Below are 26867 nucleotides of genomic sequence, written 5' to 3'. Positions count from 1 at the left end.
CTTTCGGGAGAAAATCTATTTCTTTAACCGCGAGAAATTTATTCCTTTAACTGCCACATGTATCTCAGGTTCGCGTTTACTCCCAATGTTCCGTTTACACGGCATTGACAGATGAAACCGTCGAAGACGCATGCGACGCTTGCGAAATCGGAAGCGCTTTGAAACAGGTGCCAGAAGACAGATCAAAATACTATTCGAATCCGACGGAAACGCGCGATGGTGCTTGACGCGGAACAAACGGTGAACGTGATCGCATTCAGAACCGCTACAGAGTTTGCAACATTTGTTTCAATTTTTACTCTCTACGTACGGATAGATTACCGGTAATGCAATTGATATGAATAGTAAATGCATATAAATTGTGCATCCAGCATGTTTTAATCGGATTACTTTATTATGATTGATACTCGTGCACAAAGTGGTTTAATCGATTTATTCGATACTCTTGATTTAAAACCTGTCACCTAAATTAGTGAAATTAATTAATTTGTTCATCTGATATGATCCGATCTTGGATATCTGCTTCTTTGAGCCGCGTTATCACGATCACATGAAATATTTACAAAACGAATCTTTTGTTTCAAACTTTATAAAAGTTAAATGCTTTGAAAACAATATTAATAATGTAAAGTGTTACACTTCTGTTTATAATAGAAATTTTCTTTTATTCATTACTCAGATATACATATTTTATTTTTAAATAATTTATTTACAATTGGATAGATTATTTTTTATCTATAATATTATTAATTTTCTACAAACATTCACATTCATGGTTCCACATCGGTAACATTTATTTAAAAAAAAATCATCGTTTTCATCATAAAATGCCGATTTGATTTTCGATGCTAACGGAGAATCGCCTGGTATGGCAGTAGAGTTATCTATGGGACCTCAAATCATCCAAGTGACGTGGCCGGATAAAAATAGAGCAGATCGAATCTCGGCTTCCTTCTGGTCTCTCGAGGTCAGGCCAGCTGGCGCAGTTTGAATTAGAAAAGACACCGCCGAAAGACCGGAAAACGGAAGTGAATTCGTTAATTAAAACAAAACGTCGCGTCGTTGCACCGAATAAAAATCAACAATTTCTGCTAATTAGTTAAATAGACTGAGCAATGTTTTGAATATAATTTCTTTCAATGCTTGCGACCCAAATTTTTTTCAAATTATACGTATTTTTGAAGTTCTATATTTATCACTCTATATGCTTTAGCCATCGGTAAACTATTTCCGAAAAATATAACGAGACAATACGTCTGGAAAATATACAGGCGTGAAAGAACCACGAAATAGAAAAAATTCCGATACGCTGCGAGAACGATATTCGGTCGAAGTGACTCGATTAAACGTAAATAAAATCAAAAATAATCTGATGAAAATCTCCGCTTAAGAAGTAAATCCATCTTCCGTAATGTCACACGCTTGGAGAGAGAGAGAGAGAGAGAGAGAAATTGTATGCGCATCGTGTACATGGCAACGGATGCGGCTCTGATGTAGCCCGATGCAAAACGTGGTAAGACGAACAGCACGTTTGCGGATGGATGGCTGAAGCAATGTGCGAACGACATCGACAACGACAACAACGACACGACCGAGACCATGCGGAACAGAATGGATGCAAATGTATATATAGGCGATGCTGGCGAAATGGTAATTTGATTACAAGACTCTTCACTGCAAAGCGGCTCTTTTCGCCGCTCTTTTCGCTCGAGTCGCGCCTTTGTTTCGCCGCAATCGGACCTGATCACGTTTCGACATCCCGTCGCCGGAATACCATTAATCCGCTTTTTACCCGTATACAGTTTTTGTTCTAATGCAATTATCATGTTAGAAAGCTAAACAAAGATCTATAAATAGAGAAAATGCTAAAATGCGAGTCTATTAGCGAATCTATATATATATATATATATATATATATCTAATACTTTTTTAAAAACAAGAATATTGATTAAAATAAAGAACATGCAGAACGTATTTTTGCATATTACTCCGATAGCAGCTTCGCAAACCGATATTACGTCCTGAGGGCTAAATAGTAGACCTGTACAAAGCAATATTTGAACGAAAGGAAGAAAACATGTTAATCGAAAGCGTTGCTATTTGCGATGAAGTGAATGTGACACAAAGAAACTGCTCACTTTGGTAGCAGTTGGCGCTACTGAAAAACATGCGAAATCTTTAAGATAAAAGCGCCACTTTTGCTCATTAACCAGATAGGTGGCAGTGCCTATTTAAATGGAGCACAAGTGATAGAATAAAAAGGACGGTCTCTTAATGAAAGAGGCCGGGGAAAAACGAAGATGAGATGTAAAGCAGCATGAATGAGAAATAAAGAGATTCCACACTTGCGCATCGCGGGCGTCAAGAGATTTCTTTTTTTCTGCCGCGAGCGAGCGAGCATATCCTGCCTCTTGTGAAGAGAATATAAAAGAATCCTCCTTTCTGCTTGCCACCTCTTTAATTAACCCATCCCACTCTCCCTGTCGCTACTTGCAGGAGATAACTTCGACGTTCGACAGAAGTACGGCGTTAAGCGCCGCCGTAAATTAACCAACCGATCTAATTATTCAAGCCACATCACTCTCGCGTCCCTCTTCTGAACATACTGACATGCAAATCCATGTCAAATTATATATCCGACGTAAATAAAATGTCCGCTTTTTCTCACGCGAATGAAACGTTTATACAATATTTCCTCTCGAATGTTATCGCAACAAAGTAGCATTGTAGTGAAATAATAAATTAATTTTGACGTTTGTGGCATTTGAAAAGTGAAAAATATTTGAAAAATACCAAAAATAATTTCACTATATCGGAGTAAATTGTTTCTTTCGCAATTTGAAACATTTCCATGATAAAATTGGAATTCTGCCCTACACAATGTAAATAAAAACAATATTAATTATTACACAGAATTTATATATAAACACGTTACAAAATAATTAAATCTAATAATAAAATTTATATCGTTTTCACTTTGCGACTCACACATTCTGTTATTTTATCTTATAATGTAATAAATAACATAAATCCTGTGCGTGTACACGCGCCTGAAAAAATCCTAGAATCACATTAGGCGTAACGCTGTGTTCACTTGCAGCAAGCGCATAAACGAAGGCAAAAAAGAGACCATTTTAAAATAGAGTCTTGTTGAATTATTCGGTACAATGTGATTGCACGTGAAGTAAATTACCCTTCCTAGTGCACACGCTACTACGACAAAATACGAACGCGCGTTTATATAAAAAATTGCAAAGGTCGCTGTAGTTTTATTTGTGTACGCCACATATGTACGTAGAGTGCTGGGGCAGTCTATTGCCAGAGTTATATACGGAATTGATGTAAAGTCTCTGGAGATTTCCAGATTATTGAGTACAGTCGATTGAATTTTCGACGTTCGGAAATGTACAAACTCGCGAATAAATATAGATTATTAGGAAACTTAAATGAAACGTCCCGATTTAATGAAATCCATTCCGAAAAAAGCAAACTTGTGCGAATTTTAATATTGAAATTTTACCTGTTGCAAATATAGATTTTTAATGTCAGTGAATTGTGTTACAGTCTAAAAAGAATGAATTTCTATGGCAACCCGAGGTATTACATTTAAGTTCCTGGAAGTAGTAAATCGGATTATTAGTACTTACCTTGCTTCAAGTAGAAACCAAAGTACCTAAATCCTGAAACGATTGTTCAGAAGCAATCATCGATCGGCGAATTTGTTACCGGTAAATAACGGCAGCAATCATCATTCTCGTGCGAAATTCAATACGTTGGAGAACGTTTGTCTCTTCGCATCACATATGTACAGTTGAAAACCGCTTGTTAACGCGAATCACATGCAAGTTTGTTAGTCACTGCCATCTATACAGGAACGATGGTGTTACTGCTTTATGCATGTTGCAAATGCTGTTCACGAATAGGCTGCGATAGCGCATATTACAACGATGCAGCTTATCGTCTTATCGCAACTCTATAGCGTGTCTTCTGGTCTAACTAACCTCTTTAAAACATTAAAAAGCAAACCCTTTTAACTTTAGTACTTTCTTTCTCATGAAACATTTAGTCCTTTGAAGTTGCTTTCTGACGGAAAGTAATCTTCCTAAATCTTATTCTTGTCTCGGAAAGCTACAAATATAAAAAATGCTTTGCAACTTTATAAACTTTATAAAGAAGTATATTTGTTTTTAATAAATAAAAGATTAAAAAATGAAGAGATGTTAGAATTAAAATTATGATATTAATAGAATATCAGTAACAAAGATACAAAAATGTATAGTTTAAAAAAAAATGTATTTAATAATACATATCAAATTTATAAACTATTTTTATAATAATTTATATTCTCACGTACAATGTTTACAATGCTATTATATATACATAGCGTATATATTTTTTTTTATTATAAGATTATTATTATTATTAAAATATCGAGAAAGGCAGTCATTTGCAATAACGATATCCGATGCATGGAATAAACAAACTCTCGTATTTACGAACTTTCAGAGACACGAACAAAATTAATATTTATTTCATTGCCGATGTTTCTATATATACTATATATATAAAAATTATATAATATAAAACGATTTTAGTTTAAAAAAAAATGCTATAATTTTAATTTATTTATTTCCTTATTTTGGCAAAAATTAAAGACAAATTTGGATGTAATTATGCTGTAATGCTGACAATATATGTGTTCATTTTTAACACAACAATACTATATTTTTGTTAACTTAAAAATTTGTTTTGTAGTCCACTCAAAAATAAGAGCGCTTATAGTTTTTTACACGGTCGAGTTTAAACAATAAATTAGAGTAATAGTATTGTATTATAATTTTTTTTATAAAAAAATATCAATTTTAATATATTTTTTATCATTTTTAATGTAGTTTTAAGAATAACAGGAATAACACAATCATAAATAAAATTTGATTTCTACTCGAATAATTTTCTAATGTCGTTACATCGCAATGAGAAATTTATCAACCTCAAAACGGTATGGTTTAATTGTATTATGATTCTATTCTTTCATATTTCACATACTACTAGCTTACGGTATCGATCTTTCGGGACTCACAATGTGTCTCAGGTTTCCATTTCCGGTCAGGGTCACTGTGGATTTCGTCAATGCGTCTCATGCCTACCCTGAAACCCGAGAATCGAAGCGAATTCACCCAGTATGATGCACGGCTCGTAAAGCATCCCGCGAATCCATTTCCTGGTTTCTACGAACTTCTCGTTCGCCCAGACGAAATGCAAATTCGTCACAAAATTTTAACATAACACCTGTGTATTATGTTACTACCAAAGCCGTTTTTAACTTTAAAATAACACATTTTTTTAATATGTATTATGGACATTTTTCACAATGTTTCGTATTTGAATTTACTCAAATATTATAATCCAAGTTTCCAAAGAAATTACTCGAAATCGAGTTACATTGAATTCGTCACAGAAATGCCATTAATACGTTCTCAACCCATTTAGTATCGCTATCTCCTCGAATTTGAGACACTTCCGTTATACTAACTCGTAGACGCGCATACCGCATTATACACAGCACGTACGGGAACGCGTACGTATGCACCGCAGCCCGGTATTGTGTTACGTACATCACATGAGTGTTACGCGCGTAGATACGTTCCGCGCTGTAATCTAGAAACGGAGAGTTGGTGTGCATCATCAAACGGTACGTTAGTTTATCGGTTAACCAGTAAGACCAATTGCTGATGATACACAAGCGCATGTGTAGTTTCAATCCTGACAACCTAAACTAATCCTCCGAAGAGACTATTCGTTTATTTATGTACCTAAGAGAGAATATCTCTCTGTTTCTCTTCTTAGTGAATCTCTCTGTTACTGAATGAAAGGAAAAATTAGCCTAAGCTTTTTACGCGAGACAAGCGCATTGATTATAATTAACTTAAATAAATGAAAGAATATTTTTTCGTCGCTAGTTGGTCGATGGATAGATTTGCCGGTGTGCTCCACTTAATTATAGTTAGGCCAAGAGTCGGCGTCTAGTCTTACAAAAGGCAATATATCTTCTCCACAACGCGGTAGGTCTTAGCGCAGTCGACTAGTAACTTAATGCACCATTCACTGCCACGAGCTCGGCTCACTATAGTTCTGCATCATAACATAAAACATCACCGCTACGTATTCTACATCTGTATTCAGTATGTTATTTAGTGAGAATTAACGAAAAGTTTACGCAAAATTTTAATTGCAAATTTAACACCTTACGATTTAATGAAATTGATTTATTTCCCAATATTCAACGATTATTTAAAGTATAATGGACAAAAAATACGTTAAATTTCTATATTTGTAATATTTATTTATAATTGGTTATATTTCAAAATTAAAGCCAATCAGTTCTATCGACGTTCCCTGAAAAATCACGCTCAACGCAAGCAATATTTTATTTTTTCGAGAATGTATTAACCGAAATGTAACATGCGTGAAATTTTCAGAAAAATAATTTTGTTATAATTTAATTGATTTGGCAATAAAAGTGTAGATATAATATTACTTTTTCAGCAAAAACCAATTTTTTATATGTATTCGGTATCGACTGATGTATTTAAATTGTTTTTGCAGGGCTCGAATTTATTTATTTATTAAACTTCTAATTTTTCTTACAAAATAAAATATTGCTTGTTTGCAATATATTTTTATATTTTTCGCTATATAAAATCAATCACTTCTAGCGATTAATAAACGAGGATTAATAAAGCAGGTATCTGAGATATCATTTACTGTACTTTGCTACAGTTTAAATCCCACATTACATCACTTTCTATATCTTTCTTTACAGTTTAAACATTCCTTTTGTAACTGTAAACGCATCTCAAATACAAACGCGCGGATTCCTTCGATTCATTCCACTGAAAGCAAGAATGGCGCACGTACGCTATTTAATAAAACTGAGAGATTCTGCTGCCGGTACTTTTTCTCATGCACGCGCTCGTGAACAAAGCTTGAAGACGTACCGCGGAGGCGGACAGAATGGCAGAAATGTAAGATAAGGTAATAACGCGGCCAGCACTAGTAAGATGCGGATTACATAGTATAGAATGCAATTTAAACTGCGCAAACGTAATTATTACCCTCGTCGGTTTTATCACTGTCACGGTAAATAATTCAACACATATTTCGCGCGTATCTAATCGTTTCTCCGCGGCTCCCTCGCGGTTTGCAACCACAAAGTTTTGTAGATGTATTATGTTAGCTGAACCTAGTAAGAACGCGCTTTGAACAAGGTTGAATGTTTTGACCTAATTAAGCGCTGTAACGAAATAAGTATTTTTTTCATCGCGTTACATTTCTTCAAGATAAATCTGTGTAATTTATCTCTATTAACGTTCTTACACAATTGCAGTTATTATTATTAGTAACTTTATTATTATTTACCTTTTAGTGATCTCTTATTACGTTGCTGATATGCATATGCAATATATGAAATTAATTACATTTCTCTCTCATGACAGGATGACATAAACGTCACATTTGCGCAATCGGTGCTTTTAAACTTTCCCCACGTAAGTGCTCTTTCGCATCTTTACGTAGCATTTAGAGGAAGACGAAAGTCGACAAGTGGAGACGAGCAGAAGCGTTTCGAAATAGAAGGGTAAATGCGGTGCTAAAAAACGTCGCTGGCTAGAAAACTTTTCCGTGCTGAATCAAATTTATTCCTTTACGCAGATCCAGTTATAATCTCTGCATTCCGCTGAGATTGTGGACTACGGAAAATGCAAAGTAAGCCGTGCGGTTTGTCGTTGCAGGAGACTGATTTGCATAACATTTTGCATTACACGATAGCATTTTTAAAGCTGTACCGTCTTCTCGCCCAGTCTACGAGTGCCATAAGTTATTATTGGCACTTGTATTTATGCCATGAAAGTTACAATATTTTCCTTGCCACACAATATGCATTACGCTCAAGCTGATATTAGAATCATTATAATGATAGAGATAAAAGATACATTCAGTTTTATCGTGGATATTTTTTTAAATATTACATCTTCTATTTAGTAAAATTAATTAATATTTTACATTTTATAAAATTTCTCAAAAGAATTAACGACATATGAATATTTATTAAATATTGATAAATATTTATAAATATTTATAAAATATTCATTAATCTAAACACTTTTTCGTGTAAGAAATAATTGCTATCTGAATATTCATTAATCGGAATACTTCCTCGGAGAGGAAAATAATGACTGTGACTCTGATTCGAGTCCGCTTTTAGAACTTTTAGAACCAATCATCTACTTATAACGCATTACGTCTCGTTGCATCGCGGTAGCGAGAAAAAAAAAAAGAGTCCACAGAACTTGCGTATATACCGAACTTGCGTGTACCGAACTATATATAGCCGAGCATGTTCGTGAGATACCGCGGCTGTGATTTTTAGAGGAAAAAAATCAGGGGCGGCAGGAAGGATGCAGAAAATAGATGTTCTGGGTCAAGTCGACAATTAGAGCATCCGAGAAGGAGAGAAACGAGCCGTGGTGCATAGAGCCGACGAAAATATTCCAACAAATTGACTACACTCGCGGCACGTCGTACATGCACGGCCGACTGCCATCGGAAATTGGGACACGTGAAAGCGTTTAGCGCGTTCCGAGGGTGGAATTTCCAGATTCTCGGTAACGTGATTGATGAAGGTGCTCTTTCTCGAGCGAGCGAGCGAGCGAGCGAACGAGCGAGCAGACGCGCGCGCGCGAGAGCCTCCGTTTTGGTCCCCGCAAATTGATAAACCGGGCGACGATAGATCTCTCTTTGAAGGTGCGCGTATTCCTCTATCCTCGCGCGTCGCGGTCTGCCGAATGTCTCACTTGTAGCGATGGATATAATCTGCGAGTATCCAAACAATGCGAAATTGCATAATATCGGAATAATAATTTTCTGATAGTTATTAAAACTTTTCGATGCGTGTTACAACGGTAAGGAATTTTAATTAATTCGAATATCGCTTATAATGCAAAGAGATAAAAATATCTGAGACGAGTATCGCATTTCTACCCCACTTAATAAGCCTGAAATACTCGAGCACTTCTCGATGGTAACTCTGAAACTACATTCAAAAGATATTTCGTCCAGCCATATTCGCCGATTAAGTTAATCTTGGCTTTATTATCTCTAGCTTCGGACCGTACGCTGTCTGGAAAGTTTCGGAAATTTTCCAGAAAATTCGCTGCACGCTCTTAACGTTCATAACCAAAGAGTTGGCGATATTTGAATCATTGGTTTCAATTGCTATACTATATTCCTATCACGTTTGATTGTTATGCCCATTCGCATTTCATTGCTTTCCTGTATAAAAAATTAATTACTTTGGAGATGCAGTTCTAAAAAAGAATGTCTGTGTTAAGAATGAAAGACTCTTTTTTTCTTTCTTATATCGTCTAATATAACATTATCGAGGAAGTAACGAATGTAATGCATTTTTTATGCGCACATGAAGGATTTAATATATTATGCAAAGCTGCGATATATTATGTTTACAATTTTTAAACTTGCAATCCTTAAATGAGGAGATCTTTCTTTGGATCGTTTTTGTGAAAAGAAGATCTACTGTCAAGCAAAACTTCGCTACTACTGCCGTTATAAATCTTTCCCGGGAAACTCCTTGCAAATTGTATCAGGAAACAAATAGCAATCAACGTCGAGACGGTACAATTGTACCTACCCGGAGAACCCGGTTAATCGCGGTATCAAGTAGATATTTGCTTCACGAATTGTCAGTGCCGAAGTATCGTCATATCTCAAAGTCACATTCGATTCATGTTGGGCAACGAATGGACAAGACGATAATCGATCGCACGTTATCGCGAGAATCGTCGGACGTTGCACGAAGCTTCAATATTCTATGCGAACGTTATGACGGCGCTAAACCATGATCCAATGAAAGACGGATTACTGGAGCTGAAACCTAATACGGCAAGTCCTAGTTCTTCGGACATTGACGTCATTCTATAATGGGTATTCTCTGGGTGATGTGAAACTTCCAAATTGAACTGCGGCAAGATGCAGTCGAGATTTATAGGTTGCTGAAAATCAATTGTTGCTCTAAGAAAAATTACACGTTCCGTCCACTAGTTCTTCCGGGATTTGCTGCTTCTCCGCGGTGCTTTTATTCGGGGGGGAGAAAAAAAAATACAGCAAGTTGTTATTTCATGTACTGTAAGTTCCGCGCATCCTGTTCCATGTCCGCCGTTTATGGCTAGACGACGTCGCCTCTGTTCGCCGGGAACAAACGCAGTGCAACGCCTTAAACCGTGCATGCTGGCGTTTAAACTGAAATTTATCATCCGCGGCAATTTCACGGGATCTTATCCTTTTCGAGGACGCGGTGCTCCATACCCGTCGCGGCTGTGGTCCGCCCCCGTGGCATGAATAAAACATTTACGTTGAACGTACGCCTCTGTTTCACAGCGCCGTCCTAACGATTTCATACGGCTTTCGGTCATGTATGACGCCTCAAAATCAGCAGGAATGATCGTAACTTCACTCGTAATAAATCTCCCGATTCACCCCGAACTAATTGGAAGCATTAAGTATGCGTAAGAGCGATAAGAACAATATTCCAAGAGAGTATACAAGTGCTAAACAAACTGTACAAACTATAGTAAATATAAATATATAAATAAACTGTACAAACATAAGTAAATATAAATTATGATAAGGATTATACGCTGCTCTGCAGCAATATTTTAATCTTGATATTTATATCCGTAAATATTATTACAGCGCGATGCAGTTATGCGTGTATAAAGGCGTTAAACGATAAGCAACATAATGATAATTTTTATGCATTCTTGTATATGTAAATATTAATGAGAGTATTTAATAACTCATGAGAGAATGATATCAATAATTCCATAACATGCACAAGTTTCTACATTGTAATCTTCTCTTTATCTCCCTCTCGCAGAGAGTTTTCTGTCCTCAGAGGGTTAAATTAATAAAAAAGCACAAAGGTTATTACGAACATGAACAAGAAGTTTTAAATTAAAGACAAAAGCCACATCCATCGTTGCACGTTAAGAAGACGATGAAAGACACGTCTTAAAGTTTCGCCTTTACGAGTTGGATTTATGAGACACTTGCCAGTCTCGAACAGTAAAAAAATATATCGCTTAACAGCCGAAAATAATATACCATTCTGCGTTGCTTTATTAGTAGATTCTTAACTACAGGCGATAACGTTGTGTGTAAAAATGTATTTTATGTTGTTCAAGCTTATTATTACAATTTATTAAGAATAAGAAAAGCATAATAATAAGAATATAAAAATACAAAAAAAGCTGAAAAATATTAATAAGTAAAAGGAAATTTATAGAAAATTTCTGTGAACAAAGTATTTATAAAAAATATATATCTTTGCAAAGTTATTTTGATTTCTAATATATATATAAAGAATTGGTTTTACACAAAATTAAAATTGTTATATTTTGTTTATATTTGATATTTATTCAGTTAGTTCTATCACTGAGTGATTATGATGCGTGTTAGAAATAGAAAGCGATTAAAAAATTTTATAACTCACAATCAGTTTCTTATTTCGAAGGTTATGTTTCACAGAATCAGAGTTTATTCAACTCATGTTAATTCCTTTTCCTAAATACTTTTCGAGATGAATTAAGAATGTCGATCGCGCGGTAAAAACATTTTACATCGCTGTTTCGTTCCATCGAATATCCGTCCGTATAAGGCTTTTTGGGTGATTATGAACTGCGTAAAACACGACGTCGAGGTTTCCGCGGCACAAAGCTGGACCGCTTCCAGACAGCATTTTGTGTGCCCCCCCTTCTTTTCAACTCCCACGCCATTTTTACACGAGAGTCATTGCCTTCTTTGGCCTCTTACAGCCGCGCAACGAGAGGAGCATTCGGAAAACTCAGTTTCCTCCTTTCATTACTTATGTCCAGCGACCAGTAGCTCCGGTTATCGAGCGGCTGGTAAGGACGATCGTGACTCCATAGAGTAGAATTGCTTGAGCTTATTATCTCGGCTGCAACTGCACCGTAGACGTTATAACAACCCGTTGCCTTTGTGCCATCGTCTTAACTTTAGCTATTACATGAACGAATCTTTCATGGTCCCCTGAACAGTCTTAAATTTTTTTTATTTTTATCTTATAATTGAACGAATGTGCATTAGATATTATTTAGTGATATTGTCAAATGCACGACATATTATGAACGACAGTATGTGACGTATAATTCTGTAATAACAACGAAACCAAGAGAAAAAATGGCTATTAGCGTGGATGTCGCAACGCAAAAGAGATAATCGAATAGAATTTATTTTTTGCAAGTTTGAATACAAATTTTTAATCTGAAATTTCTTTTTCATTTATAATGTGGTCGATATTTGTAAAGATACGTATGTTAACGCATATTATTTCTTTCTTCTACTATAATAATAATAAGTAATACATAAATCAAATGAATAATTGTTATTTATTAGATACTATTTTCACTTTTCCATGAAATAGAATTTAAAGTAAAAGAAATTATTCCATATAGTTTATTGTCAAGAAATTCTTGTATACGGGCTCTCGTTATACGAGGCAAATTGGAGAATCAATATCTAAACTTCCTTTCGGAAAACTCGCAAATTGTCAAACGTTCTAGTGAATACTCTTCTTTTTTCGATATTCTGGAGATTGCGCTGCGCCGGCACGTAGGTGAACGTGATATGGGTGACCGGCTCGGTTCACGTGCTGCCGAAATTATTGATGTGCGCAACGAGCTGATTCAGCTGTAGAAATGGATGATGAGTCGACTTTCGTTACATTCGAGGCGACCACCTTAATCATCCGCCACCAACAATAAAGATTAAATCGATCGCTACAGCGCACCCACCCGCGAATGATGAAGCGAGGTGAGGTCGCGAGCGGATTTATCAGGCAAAATCGGGGAATATATTTTCTCACCGATTGAGACGTATCGCGTGCGCGCGCGCGCGCGCGCACCACGTTCCATCATGATAATAAATGAACGGTGGGTAGGAGAGGAATGAAGAGAAGATGGATACCATTAACCAGATGTAGAGTTAATTATCAAGTTAAATGCAAATATGCCGGTGTATTTTGTCAAAATTCCATTTTAAATCAAATGTGTAAAAATAATGATAAAATATTGCTAACTACATTTTCATTTTGCAATAACATTCCTATTTCATATTACATTTATGCTACGTTATTCTCTCTGTACATGCGCTGCAATCCAATGTCGATGACATGGCTTGTCGATACATCAGCTATATCGTCAATATTGCTCGTCAGCTATGCATCTTTCATTTTTATCAGCAGTTAGTTGACTGTGTTTTTTTGCAAAAAAAAGATATACAAAGACCGAAGACTGGTACTTAATCTTTAAGTCTCGTGTTCATTCAGGCGCGAAGATACCGAAACATCGTGTCTTTTGTCTAACAATAAAACATAATGAAAATTTACGGAACAGACGAAACTGCACTTACGGCTATGTATGATATATTGTAAGACATTACGGTACGCTGTAATGGGTATCAGCTTTATTAATGTTTCGTTGCTCACGAGACAAGGAAACCGAAATACATTTAGCAATACCCGAGGTTTGTTAGTTGCTAATCTGTAAATCGTGATCGCAAGAAGACGTTCTGATGATTAAACATCACTCGATTTGGCTTCTCGAGACAAGAAGTTAAACTAGCCGCATTTAACTCGCTTAACCGCGTATATGCCAATGTTTGCCAAGACGGAATACTTTATTTTAAGAGATGTGCGGTTTCAAAGTAATTTGCGTCTGGCAAATTACTGAACATTGGTTCTCGCCATTAATTATATACGTTAATGAATTGTGATTATCTTGCACGCTACAAGAGGATGCCACAAGAGGGAATACTTTGGAAGATTGTATGTTTCGAAATAGATTACAATTCGGTGATATCTGAATTAAACTATTCGAATAACTTTCCCAAAATTTTTATATCGCGTAGTACACATTTTTTTGCAAAAGTGAAAAATAAGCGGAATTATTCGCTTCTCGTTTGCTTTATGAATTATTGTATAATACTCGCAGTATTAGATATTGTGATTCGCAATATTGATATTGCTTTCTTTGGAATTCTTGAAATCTTGGAATTTTTTAATATTTAAATATTTTAAACAAAAAGATAAAATTTTTCTTTACTATAGCAATATTTTAAAATTAATAACACTTACTTGTGCGAAGTAAAAGCATGATTTTCAAGAGTTGGTCCATTGCATTTCGCGTATTCGCCTGTCCATAGTAATATGTGCGCCTGACAAAATATTTGATCCAAGAGGTGGCTGTATCCAAACTGGAGATTGGATTTCGTGCTATGTAGAAGGACATGTTTCTCTGAGCGCATGCTCGAATTGCATTATGCAGTCCGCATTATATTTGCATCTGCTCGATCAACCATCACATATCTGGCATGTGGTCGTCTGAGAGAAAATCGACGTGTCCCGGATGCAATGTGATTTCAAATTATAAACTTGAGGAAAACTTCGATAATCAATACGAAGCAATGCAGTTTCACATGGCGCATATTACACGTTATTTTACCAAACTGTAAAGCTTGCAAATAATTGGAAAATCAAACATTTACAATTATTTATCGCTTGTTTTAATACTTAAAATATGAATATTTTTTATGTACATTTTATATATTGTCTTACATGATAAAAGTCGTTTCACATACATATTCTACGCATTTGTTTCTCTACACGGTTAAATGTCCAAGAAAACATGTTTCATGCGTTCATTGTAATTGCGGGAGTTGTTAAGCAATGATAAGGCGTGGTCTAGGCAGACATTTTTATTATCATCCGGAAATTACTGTCCGGGCGGCTAACGCGAATCTGGAGATTTCTCGTGGGACTTGAGCGCGTACGCTCTCAGATAAATAATTTCACATGGAAAGCTGTCAGGCAAATACATTTTTGCACATGTACGTTTGCACGCGCGCGTATGCACATGCTCGCGTTGCATTGTTCCTTTTATGAATTGCTGAGCTTATAAAATTAAATCTCATTCGTTTGTATGCCCGCAAAAGTTAACTCCGCTGAATGCTATGTACGAATCATAAAATCCAAAAGAAGAAAGAACAAACAAAATTGATTCCGCCAAACATCAACATTAATTAACCAAGTGAAAAAAACGTAATATTGAAATAATATTTACTCTATGTTTAATTATTTTTATATTATTATTTGTTATCAATATAAAAATTTAAAGAATTGTTACAGTGCAATGCAAATCAAGTCACGTTAGATATAATGGAGACAAAAATAAAGCTTGAAAAACGGAATTGCATCATGAAGCTTTCCTTTGTCAACAGTCTCATCAAGGGACTAACGCGTCGCCGTAAATTAAATTAAAAATTAGTAAATTAAACAAATTTAAAACATTTGCTCTTTAATTTTGTAGCATTATAATAATAGTTGATGAAAATGTAGAATGTAAAAAGTTTCGGAAAGCTGTCGATATTGAAGAATAAAAGTCTAAGAAATTTTGCATAATTTATGAAATGTTTTGCATTCCGGTAAATAAGTGCTTCTACTTTTATGAGATTACAGAAGATCAGAACTAATATTACTGCGTAAATGAGTCGAAACTGATTCCTTTATGGGATTGTACAAGTCATAAAGTAAATTCAAAGCAAGCAGTTTCCATGCTATCTACATGCTATAACATACATGATCTCTATTGATTAGACACGAACGCAAATCTCAAATGAGGAATCAATTAACGGCATTACACTAATAGTACAATTTCGAGTAGTCGGGTTTAGGCTTCGTACGTTAACGAAGCAAAATTGTAGCTAAGCGCTTCAAATTCTAATCCCTTTGACGTATCGAGCATTGGAAATGTTACTCAAAGCCTGTATTGGAAGTATCAAAAATGTATTATCCGAATTAAAGATGGATCTGCTGAAAATCTTGAAAAAATTTACGTTTTACCGCTTGGTTGACGAAATAATTGTTTATAATATATTTCTTTTAGCTCTGCAAGAACAAATATTTAAGAAAACGTTGAAACGTTTTACACTACACGCAATATTGTTATCATCAGCGATGCCAATACACGGTTTCGCTCGTTATGTTCGCGGTCTTATCCCCTGCCTATAGTTTACGGATTTAAACGCTTCGAGGCAAAGTTTCCAGGACAGATGGGTCTCTGCAGCCCTCCAGGAAGTTCCTTGATGTGCTTTCGTGCTCGTGAGCTAAGCGGCTCTCCGATGCATGCGCAGTAAACGCTTTCGCGATACACGCCGTATCGTGACGCTATTAGAGGCGAATTTCGACGGCAAACAAGCCGCGGCCATAACGAGGATTTAATCACGTTACAGGCACGATATGGCATCTCCTGAAATACTGGCAAATGCATGGCAAGATCCTTTAGAATTATTCGACTGTCGCTTCAATACCGCGATGAATCAAATTAATTTTTACTTTCCAAGAAAGAAATGTATATGAACGGTTTGAAAGGCAAAAGTAGAAAATAAGGCAACGCTTAGTGCAATTAGCGCGACGCGAACTTTCTTCGTAAAAATTAGAAACTTCATTAATTAAGATACTTAATCTTTCAAAGTTAAACGTTAAGTAGTAATTTACTTCTCAATTAACTTATGTCTTTTATTTCAAAATAAAGTTTAAAATGCTCATTATATATATAAACATACCAAAGTTGTTTTAGATTAAAATTTTTACAAAAAAACTGTAGTTTATTGCATTTATCTATTAATTTTTTTTTTTTTTAATATGAAAGATCGAGTCGAGACAAAAAGAACCGATTGTTTATGTAGGAAATAAACATGCTATTATACAGAGTGGGTCACAGATGAACCGTATTACCTGTTAACAGCAGATTCCTGAAGTCATTTGAAGATGAAAATCTTTATAGGAAAAAATCTCGAGGCTACAATAATTTTTAAATGCGAAGTATTTCAAGTTTATCAAAAAGATTGTCAAAAATTTATGCTCTCAAGCATGTCATATATTGATTTTTATATCCTTATCATACGAGAAACCTCAGAAATCTGCTATTAATGAGTGATACGATTAGTCTGAGACATCTTTTGTATATTTTATATTATTTTTAAATGTATTCTCTTAATGATGTTGAAATAACACAAATTAGATTAACTTACCAGCACGATGCGCAGCAGCTGAGCTTTTCACAAGTTGCTCTGCAACGTACAAAGTACAATATATCCAAATTGTAGCATCGTTTAAAATATTTGAGAAAATAATTATTACGCACATTAAACTTTTACTCATTTCTTTTATGCAAATATCTATTAAAAGAATTATATTTTTATATTTAAAGATAATAAAAATATTAAAAGCAAATTTTTACTGAATGTTTTAAAGTTTCCATGTGCGTTACATAATATTTTATATTTGCAATATTTTGCAAATAACAGAAAACAAATGAATGATTACTTACTCTAAAATTGCTCCGCCGGCATCCGATGCCCTTTCCGAGCCTTCTTTCAGTCCTTCAAGGCACTCACACGTGTTCGTGACACGAATACAAAAATCGCATAATATTTTAACGGCACCACTGACGCGTACTTTGTCATATTAGGACAAAAGTCAAACTCGCGTGGAATACCATCGCACGGATTACACGTTTGACACTCTGCCGCGTCTGTAACAAGTAATAACGGAAAGAGTGACATCGAAAATCACGAAAAATAATAAGGGTAGCGTTATCGGAGAGGAGCCACCGCGTGATACTGAACGATCTGCCCCGTACGACGTGTCGAATAATAAGGCTGCAATAAACATCAAGGCCAAGTCGAATTGCCTTTGATATGTTTATTGCACCTTATTATTTTCGTTGTTACTTGCTACAGTGCGGCAAGTTACTTGTCTGCGGCAGAGTGTAATCTGTGCGATGATATTCCGTGTGAATTTGATATTTGTCCTGACATGACAAAGTATGTTTTGGTAGTGCCGTTAAAATATTGCGCGATTTTTGTATTCGCGTCACGAACGCGTGAGTATCTTGAAGAGCTACAAGAAAGACTGAGAGAAGAATATTCAGGAAGGGCATCAAGCACTGGCGGAACAATTTTAGGGTCCCTCAATATAACATGTTACTGCAATATAACATGTCTTGTATGTAATTATTATATTATTGAATGGGAAATTATAATATTGATATGTTATGTTTAGTGTTTGGTTAGTGTTGCTGGTTACTGCTGGTTAGTGTTTGCTGGGATAAGTAATTATTTGCTGTTATTTGCAAAATATTGCAAATATAAAATATTATGTAATGTAACGCATATAGAAACTTTGAAATAAAATCTTTTAGTAAAAGATTTGCAATTTTCAATATTTATGCTTATTAGATATAAATATCTTATTTATTAGATATTTGCATGAAAGAGGTGAGTAAAAATTTAATGTGCGTGATAATTATTTTTCAAATGATTATCTCAAACGCAGCTATAATTTGAATATACTTTGCATGTTATAGATCAGCTTCCAAACAACTCCGCTGCTGCGCATCGTGCCGGTAAGTCAATTCAATTTTCATTTGTTTTATTTTAATATAAGAGAATAGATTGAATAATAATGTAAAAGGTGTCTCAGACTAACTGTATCACCTGTTAATAGCAGATTTCTGAGATTTCCTATGCGGTAAGGATGTAAAAATCAATATATGACGAAAGCGTGAATTTCTGTCAACATGATTGATGAGTTTAAACTTCGCATTTAAAAATTATCGTATTCTCGACATTTTTTTTATAAAGATTTTCGTCTTCTGACCTCAAAAATCTGCTATTAATAGTTGATACAGTTTGTCTGGGAACATTCTGTACATATATAAAATTCTATTTTAAGAGTAATTTATATCGTACTCCCGCAAAACAAGTCGAAATTTTTTCACTTTTCTTGCGGAGATGCAATAATGATATTTTCAAAGATAAGTGGCGCATGTGTAGCTTTATAGTATTCTGATTTTCATAGAAGTATGCTTTATCAATTACCTATGTATTGAATAACGCTTATGTGTATGGATGAGTTATAAATTGTTAATAGATTTTAGAAAGGTAGGAAAACAGTGAAATATGCGAAGTGAAGATATGTAACAGAAAAGAAGTACGGTCTTTTCCCTTGATAAAAGTTTTCATCGCGGTGAACGTGTGGGCCACCGCGAAAGTGGCAAGGAAAAGACCTGCGGGGTTGAAAGCACGAAAGACGACGTAGAATAAATATTAATGCGACTGTTCCTTCTTGCTTCTCGCATCTGCTCCATTTCAGTCTTGACTTGGTTCCGCGATCGGATTCTCATTGTTTCTTCTTTCTTACCTCCCGTCGTATCTCTCGGCTACGTGAAGTTCACACCCTTAGCTAGTTCAATTGTATGTGTGCATATAGATACGCCTGTACTTGTCGTGAATTGTAATTTCCTGGCTTCCCATCGCGTGCGCACGGCATGACGCGATTTATCTTGCAGATTTTATTTCATCACAGGAACACTTGGGCGTCGCAATATTTCATGATCTCATGAAGTTGAAAGCAACCAATTATAAAAACAAGATTGCTACTACATATTGTAAACTGATTGTGAGACATTTTTGTAATTCATTACTTTAGTGCTTTAACTGCGATAGGATCAAATAAAAAGGTACATTAAAACAATCGTAATTTATAATTAAATTGTAGTTAGCAAAACAAAGATATTAGCAAGCACGATATAATATTTTGATGATGATTGCGAAACATATTGAAATATTTAGAATTTTATGCTCTCCAGTGATGTATCTGATTACAAGCGGTGATCAAATTAAATTAAATAACAATTTAGATGTATAGAAATTGTTGCATGCATATATTATTTTTTTACTTTTATTTTATCTTATAACATTTTAAAATCTTTAAATATATATATACTTTATCTTTAAATATTAATTTTTGCAGTAAAAAATCCAAAAATGTATAATATTAATCGTTTTAATTTAAATCTTGACTTTTGAATAAGAAATTTTTGTTTGTTGGAACAGTATTTTTGTTTAGATTCTCTTTTTCTATTTTTTACGAATGGTAGAAAATGAGAAACTCACCTCTCAACGAAATGTTGATCTTGTGCAGCAACATAATTTCCTGCGATTCTAGTTGGTGAAATTGCACGATTTGTAAAGTAGCCCAGAATCGTAAAATTTGATAGTTGGTGTAGGAAACGCTGGAATATAACGACACAGCGTCTGAAAAATACTGAAATAATTCAATTAGAAAAAAGTTTGTTTGCTATTATTGCCAGCAAAGTTCTGAGTATACTGTTTAATTAAATTATTATTTTACCATGATTAATTAATTATTTTTAAATATTTTGTTGAGTGTATTTTAAGCTAAATGTGCACAAGATAAAATTTAATTTTTTGAAAATTTAAAAAAATGTCAAGTTTTATTCTATATAAAAAATGTAATAATATTTTATGTAAAATGTCACCTTTTTAAATTATACGACGAATATTAGAAAGAAATTCGTAGATCGCACGATTAATTACGGCTGGAAAAAATAGGATAATGAGCAAACACTCGGCCGCGTTTGCTCAATAGTGTATCCTCTCTCGAAACTCGTATCAAGGATTGAAATATCGCGGTGAAATGCTGGAGAGGCGAAAGGCACTTCACCACTTGGTCTGACCCGTTAAAATATTTACGTCACTAAGGGAATATAGGGGCGATGTTTGCAGTGATTCTATTCACGTCGGGTTGCTCGCGCTGAAGAAGAAAAAAAGCGATGCCCTTCGCTGCACCAGCGATAGCGAATTAAAATGCTAATTTGTCGCATTAATTTCCATCCATTATGGTCATTTATGCACCTTTACCGACAGGATATAAGTTTAAACGCTTCCACGTTTGTCTAGAGCGACACTGCATTTACGAAATACATACTTGTATCTTGTTATCGTTTAGAAAGTTAATTTGTCTGTTTGTACAGAACACTTTTTTAATGTTGGATTTCCGAGATTTAATAATATTTAGACGGGGAAAAAATCTCTTTAATTAAATAATATTTGAATAACTTTAGTTATGTTAGTATTCGAATACAACTAATCATGATTTAAATTGAACAAAGACAAGTATTTAAATATGCATAAAATGTTTGCTGTCATTTTTTGAAGAAATATTTTATTTTTATTAACATCATTAATGATTATTCAATGCTCTACAATTGTGCATTTTGTACGTATTAACGAGCGAAGTGGAGTATCTCGGAGTTCTCATTTTCCAGCAAATATCACAATCGATGAAGCATTCACTTTAATGCTCTTAACTGTCGGCAGACATTTTATCGAAGCGCGCCTGTAGGATTAGTTTCGTTTCAACGTTTTGTCGATAGATTTTTTCCATACGCGTCTATCGTATCTTACATGGTCACATTAAATCCATACTTAGGATATCCGTATTTTCAATCCGACCACTTGTTGGACAGATGTATTACTGCATATCGCCCTAAAATTTTTACGTTGAAATAGTTCAAATAGTGTTAAATTCGTTATAAAAATAAAAACTTTTTAATTTAGTTTATAACATTCAATTTTTTTATTTACATTATTTATTACAAATATAAAAAGTAACTTTTATAAAAATTTTATATGCATAAAATAAAAAATAAACCACTCGTGTTATTTACAATTTTGTTTTATCTGATGACTATTTGCAAAATTATTAGAAAATATAAATATCACTTAAATATATATATATATATATTTAAGTGATAATAACATATTGTTTAGAATAATGTCAGAAGCTATAATACATTGTTAGCATAAATTTTCACGAAAAATCAGTCTGTTCAAAAGTTTCGTGGATTCGCGAAATTAGCGCAAACTTTCGCCGCAGTAAAGCAATTTAAAACTACTGCCTAAGTACAAGTCGAGTTATGCCCAAGAGGATGAAGCTGTCCAGGCGTGAGATGAGTCGACAAATATCGTGACACGCGCGCCTAGTAAAAATGCTAATTAAATCGCGAAAGATTTTAGCCGATTTTACTCACAATATATTTTATTAAAATTCAAAAATAATAAAAAAAACGAGGACTGAAACCTGTACAATCTCGTTGAGTTGAATTTTTAAATATCACAGATAGCTCCCGTCAATTATCACATGTTTCCATTTTTACAAAAAATTTAATCATTTTTACCTGTCTGCAGTATCGAGATCTGAACTCGTCGATATTATACGGTTTCAATTTTTGGAAAAAAAAAAACAGCATATTCGAATGGCGGGTTTCCACATTTTTGACTGATGAAGTTTTATTTGCTCGATGTTGATCTCTTACAGCTTACATGAAGAAACATGTTTACGAGCGCGACTTCGAAAGTTCTCAGGAATTGAGCCTTGACAGTCCGTCGGGATAGGACGCGACGGAGAAGGGAATCGCGCGAGAAACGAGTTTGTGCTCGTCGACGATGATACGCAGGATATTGCCAACGATGCTCGTTGAATGAAACGTAGTAGTAAGACTCTTCCAGTTTCACCGAACTTTCCATCATTCTCGTCAGCTTCCGCGTCAGATGAGCACACCCTCCATCGGAAGATGGCAAAATCTTTTTTTATACGCAAATTTCCGGTCGCGCTTTGAGTGTGCTTTTCTTGATTTTACAAAAATATAAAATAAATCATAAATTTTAGAAGCTTTCGTTGTTCGAAAACAAAGGACTAAAAAAATAATAATAATTTTTGTAAAACGATGTACTTATTATATATTTAAAATATATTGCTTATCTCTGATAATATAGATCTAAAACACTGCACACGAGTCTAATTAAATACAGGCCTGAAAATTAAATTACGTTCTATAAACGTAATTCTTGACTGCGCTTACAATCAATCTGTAAATGTCTATTGCACAAGCCGTTGGAATTGCAGTTTACGAACACGGAGTTCAAAAACTTGGGCAGATTGAGCTTTGGCAACTCATCGAAGAATCGTGTAGAACGCGTGCCTCCAGGATATAGAGCGCCTGCGAACGAATTTCTTTAGCAAGAAAAGATCTAATACTTCCTAGTTCTTTTCTAGTTCATCGAAGAAACTTATCTAAAACTTTGACTTATACAAGATTTGCATAATCGTTAGCACTTTATAGAACAAATACGTTTAAATATAAAAGATTTCCGAAAAACCTTTTATATTACAGTTTTATCTCCCATTGAAATTGGTTGTGAAAAATTCATAGAAAAAAAGTTGTAAAAACTAAATCCAGTACTTCTTTTACATATTTATTCCATTTCCATCTCTATTATTTGTCAGTTGTTTTTTCTTTCTGAGTGATGGTGGTATCAAAACTAATTTCTATCAACTGTGTTATTAATCCTTCAGTGCTCTGTTAAAATTGAACAAGAAACTTTTGGTTTACTCCGTAAACTTTTTTAATTCTAACAAATTGTACATTCAATGATTTCAGATGCGTATCAGCACGTGCGACGGGTTGCAAATACTGGAAGCATTTCAGCAAACTCAGCTAACAACGATGTTCTCAGCCGATGACAAATGACGTCGGGTAAGTAATTAGCTGACCCTGATCGTTAAAGAGTCAAATGAAATCTCGCACCATTCATGATTAGATCCGTCAGCGGACGACTGCCGACGATTTAAAGTTTTCACAAGCTCGAGTTACCTGGCAAAGAAAAAAAAAACTTCAGAAGTAGGTTAATGTTCATCATTAAGGCTTGCTACACGGCGTTCATAGAACTAAAAAGAAAATAAGAAGGGAGAGCTTTACAATTATGAGCGGAATTTGTCTTTGTTGAGTGTCGAATCCTCTTGCGTTAAAGTATGACCATTATATGCAACTGCGACCAAAATAATTAAATACATTAAATGAATAAATGAGTTGTTGAGAACAGCAGCATAATATTTTTCTTTGTATTTATTTAGAAAACATCACTTGTGAACATATACTTAAAATTTAAATATACTATTCTTTTTTTCTGTAGCAATAAGAATAGAAAATAAGAATTTGTTTTTTAAAACAAATTCAAAATAAAAGAATTAATATCTCATAAAATATGTGACTTAATATTACTAGTTATACCGCTGTTCTCCGCTCAACGGCTTAAATAAAGTTCGCACGTCACGGCAAAGGAAATTGTTAAGTAAGACGAATCGTCGAATGAAGTACATCACTTGACAGAGGCATCTATTGCCAGAACTGTATATTGCGGGACGTGCACTGAATCGCGTCTCCGCTAACAGAAAATGTAATATTTTAAGAAATGTGATTGATATACACATTTATTTTTCTGAGAAGACCGAAATCTTTTTTATAAAAAGCACGTAATAAACATTTAACGTTCATATAATTAAAGCATAATCAAATAATTTCTAATTATGGAATTTATTAAACCAAAAATTTATGAAAATTTAATCAAATCTATAATTTAGTGTTAATAACGAAACTAATATAATGAATTAAACATTACACATCAAAATTAGATAAATTTTGTTAGCAGGAAATTAGAAATATTAGAAGAGACAAATATATTTATTAAAAAAAAAACAACGATAAACATGCGAGAATATAACAGAATATTATACATGGTAATAAACACCAGAAAATTTCCATGGATAATAGGGAATGTCAGGGGAATAATATTGTGTAAATGAATTCATGACCAGAATATTACGTGGATCTGCGTTAACATCGCGTAAAAATTCGTCATAGAATTAACTCTGTCTGCTGAACTGGATTAAAATACGGTTTTTTACGGACTAGTAATCTTTTCACAGTGGCGGCAACAATTGAAAGCCGCGCGAGTGAAAAGCGCTTCCATAGAAACGTACGCATTGGGGGGTGGAAAGTGCGAATGCGTGCTGACTTCGTGGACCGACTGCACCTGCCGGTTCGGTAATGCGCGGAGCAAACGGCTCGGACATTCTGATAACCCTGCATTATTACGGCGCGCAGGTATACACGACGGGGATCGCCGGAAAGGGGAGGTGCATAAAGGAGAATTTCAAGCGGCGATACGATTCAACGTGCAGCGCGAGGCCTATGCTCCATTATTGTGCCGCTTCTCTCTTTGTTCGGCATCGGACAGTCGAACTCGCCGCGCATATCCGTTTTGTGTTTTTCATTCGGACGTGAAAGCCGTGTATCACAGCGGAAGACATAAGAAACTGTGTCTCGTGGAACGCGTGGTCTGCAGATTTAAATAAAAAAACAAACGTAGAGATATTTATTGCGTTTTACGGCCATTGTTATTTGATAACTCTCATACGATAAGCCTGATAATTAATTGCTCACGCTAACATATTGTCTGCCTTTAACATATAGATAGGAGGCTTACAACTGTTTCTTGAAAGCAAGAATCAATCAATTTAAAAAAAGTAAGATTGTGTGTGCAATCCATTCTTTTTTCTTGAAATTTGATACATTAAAATTCTTCAATTTTTGCCGTTGAATTATATATATTCTTGGTTATATTTCTGTTATGAACAGACAAGATAGCGGAAGGAAGATAGTTTCTATCTAACCAGATTTATATTGTTGCGAATTCTATGGAAATATTCTAGTTCTAAAGAAATGATGATACTTGGCTATTTACGGTGCAAATTTCTATTATAAACTAAAGTTGTTCCTGCGGAATTTTTCTAGCGCGAGAGCGCTGCACGCATCTCTCATGTATTCTGGTATTCTCCTAACATTGCCGATGATCATATTTTCAAGAAAATATATGGCTTCAATTTCGATTCTTCAGGATTGCCTGAAACCGATTTGCTTCGTTTCGCTCTCGTTGGTCTCGAGATATTCGATTTATATTGCGAATCTAGCTTTACTTTCTGCCGGCCAGCCCTAGCCTGGCAGATATTGCCAGGTATGTTGTGCTTTTATAGAGAAATACAGATTCTCGAAACGCACAGGCTTATATCCGATCAAAATGTTATCCTGTCATCGTCTCATGATATTTTTCTTCAAGCATAATTTTGATGATGCTCAATAATAACAAATACGCTTCGGAATCCGAAATAAACAGTACAAATAAACTGAAAAACTATTGTACTTGGAATTTTAACAATAACAGATAAATGTACGCGACGAACGAAAACAAAACTGAGAAACTTTATTATTGTATAATGCATAAAAAAGTTTATAAGAGATATAATTCCTTGAAATTTTTAAATCGTTACAACTAAATCGAATGTAATCGACGGGAAGTAAACACCAGGAAATTTAATTTATTCAATTACAATTGTACAAAGGATAGTCATATTCCAATGAATGGAAAATACGATGAAATTTGCAGATGAAATCACAAAGGCTGATCAGAACTCGTACCGCAACGACATGTTAAAGAGTGATTTCCCATGAAACAATAGCAATACGTCACAATCTCATTCGAGACTGTTTAAACCTCGTACGGGAGCAGAGTGATTTCCCAATATTGATTTTAACAAATTTTTATTTTCTACTGTGTAGTTTCTAAAACATTTAAAAAACAGCGTACTTATTACAGTGTAGAATTAAAGTATTGTTTACTTTAATAAAATTCGGTTTATTTTGTTGAATTTTATAAAATTTTATAAAATTTTTTATAAAAAATTTTTTATAAATATATTTATATATTTATATATATATTTATATATATATTATATATTTATATATATATTTTTTATAAATATATTTTATAATTTTATAAAAAATTTTTTTATAAAAATTTTTTATAAAATTTTATAAAATTTGTAGGTACGCGAATCAAGAAAAAAATTTTATTTTTTATGGAATTTTATTTAGTAGATGTTGCTTTTATTTAAAAAAGCAACTGTACAATGCACTGTATATTTAGTAATTAAATCTTTTAACGTTTATAAA

The 26867-nt window shown here is 34.3% G+C and overlaps 1 long non-coding RNA gene across 1 annotated transcript in view; it reads left to right on the top strand.

Moving 5' to 3' along the window:
- The window catches only part of LOC136997941 (uncharacterized), a 46104-nt gene extending 22083 nt beyond the window's left edge, over window positions 1–24021 (top strand). The window contains exon 3 of the long non-coding RNA XR_010888483.1: window positions 23460–24021. This is a non-coding gene — a long non-coding RNA (uncharacterized lncRNA). The remainder of the gene's footprint in view (window positions 1–23459) is intronic.
- Window positions 24022–26867: the final 2846 nt, after the last annotated feature.

This window comes from Linepithema humile, chromosome 2, assembly GCF_040581485.1.
Source record: "Linepithema humile isolate Giens D197 chromosome 2, Lhum_UNIL_v1.0, whole genome shotgun sequence".
In the NCBI taxonomy this organism is placed as follows: Eukaryota; Metazoa; Arthropoda; class Insecta; order Hymenoptera; family Formicidae; genus Linepithema; species Linepithema humile.
The sequence above is the reverse complement of the archived record's forward strand: the minus strand, read 5'-3'. Positions and strand labels throughout refer to the sequence as shown.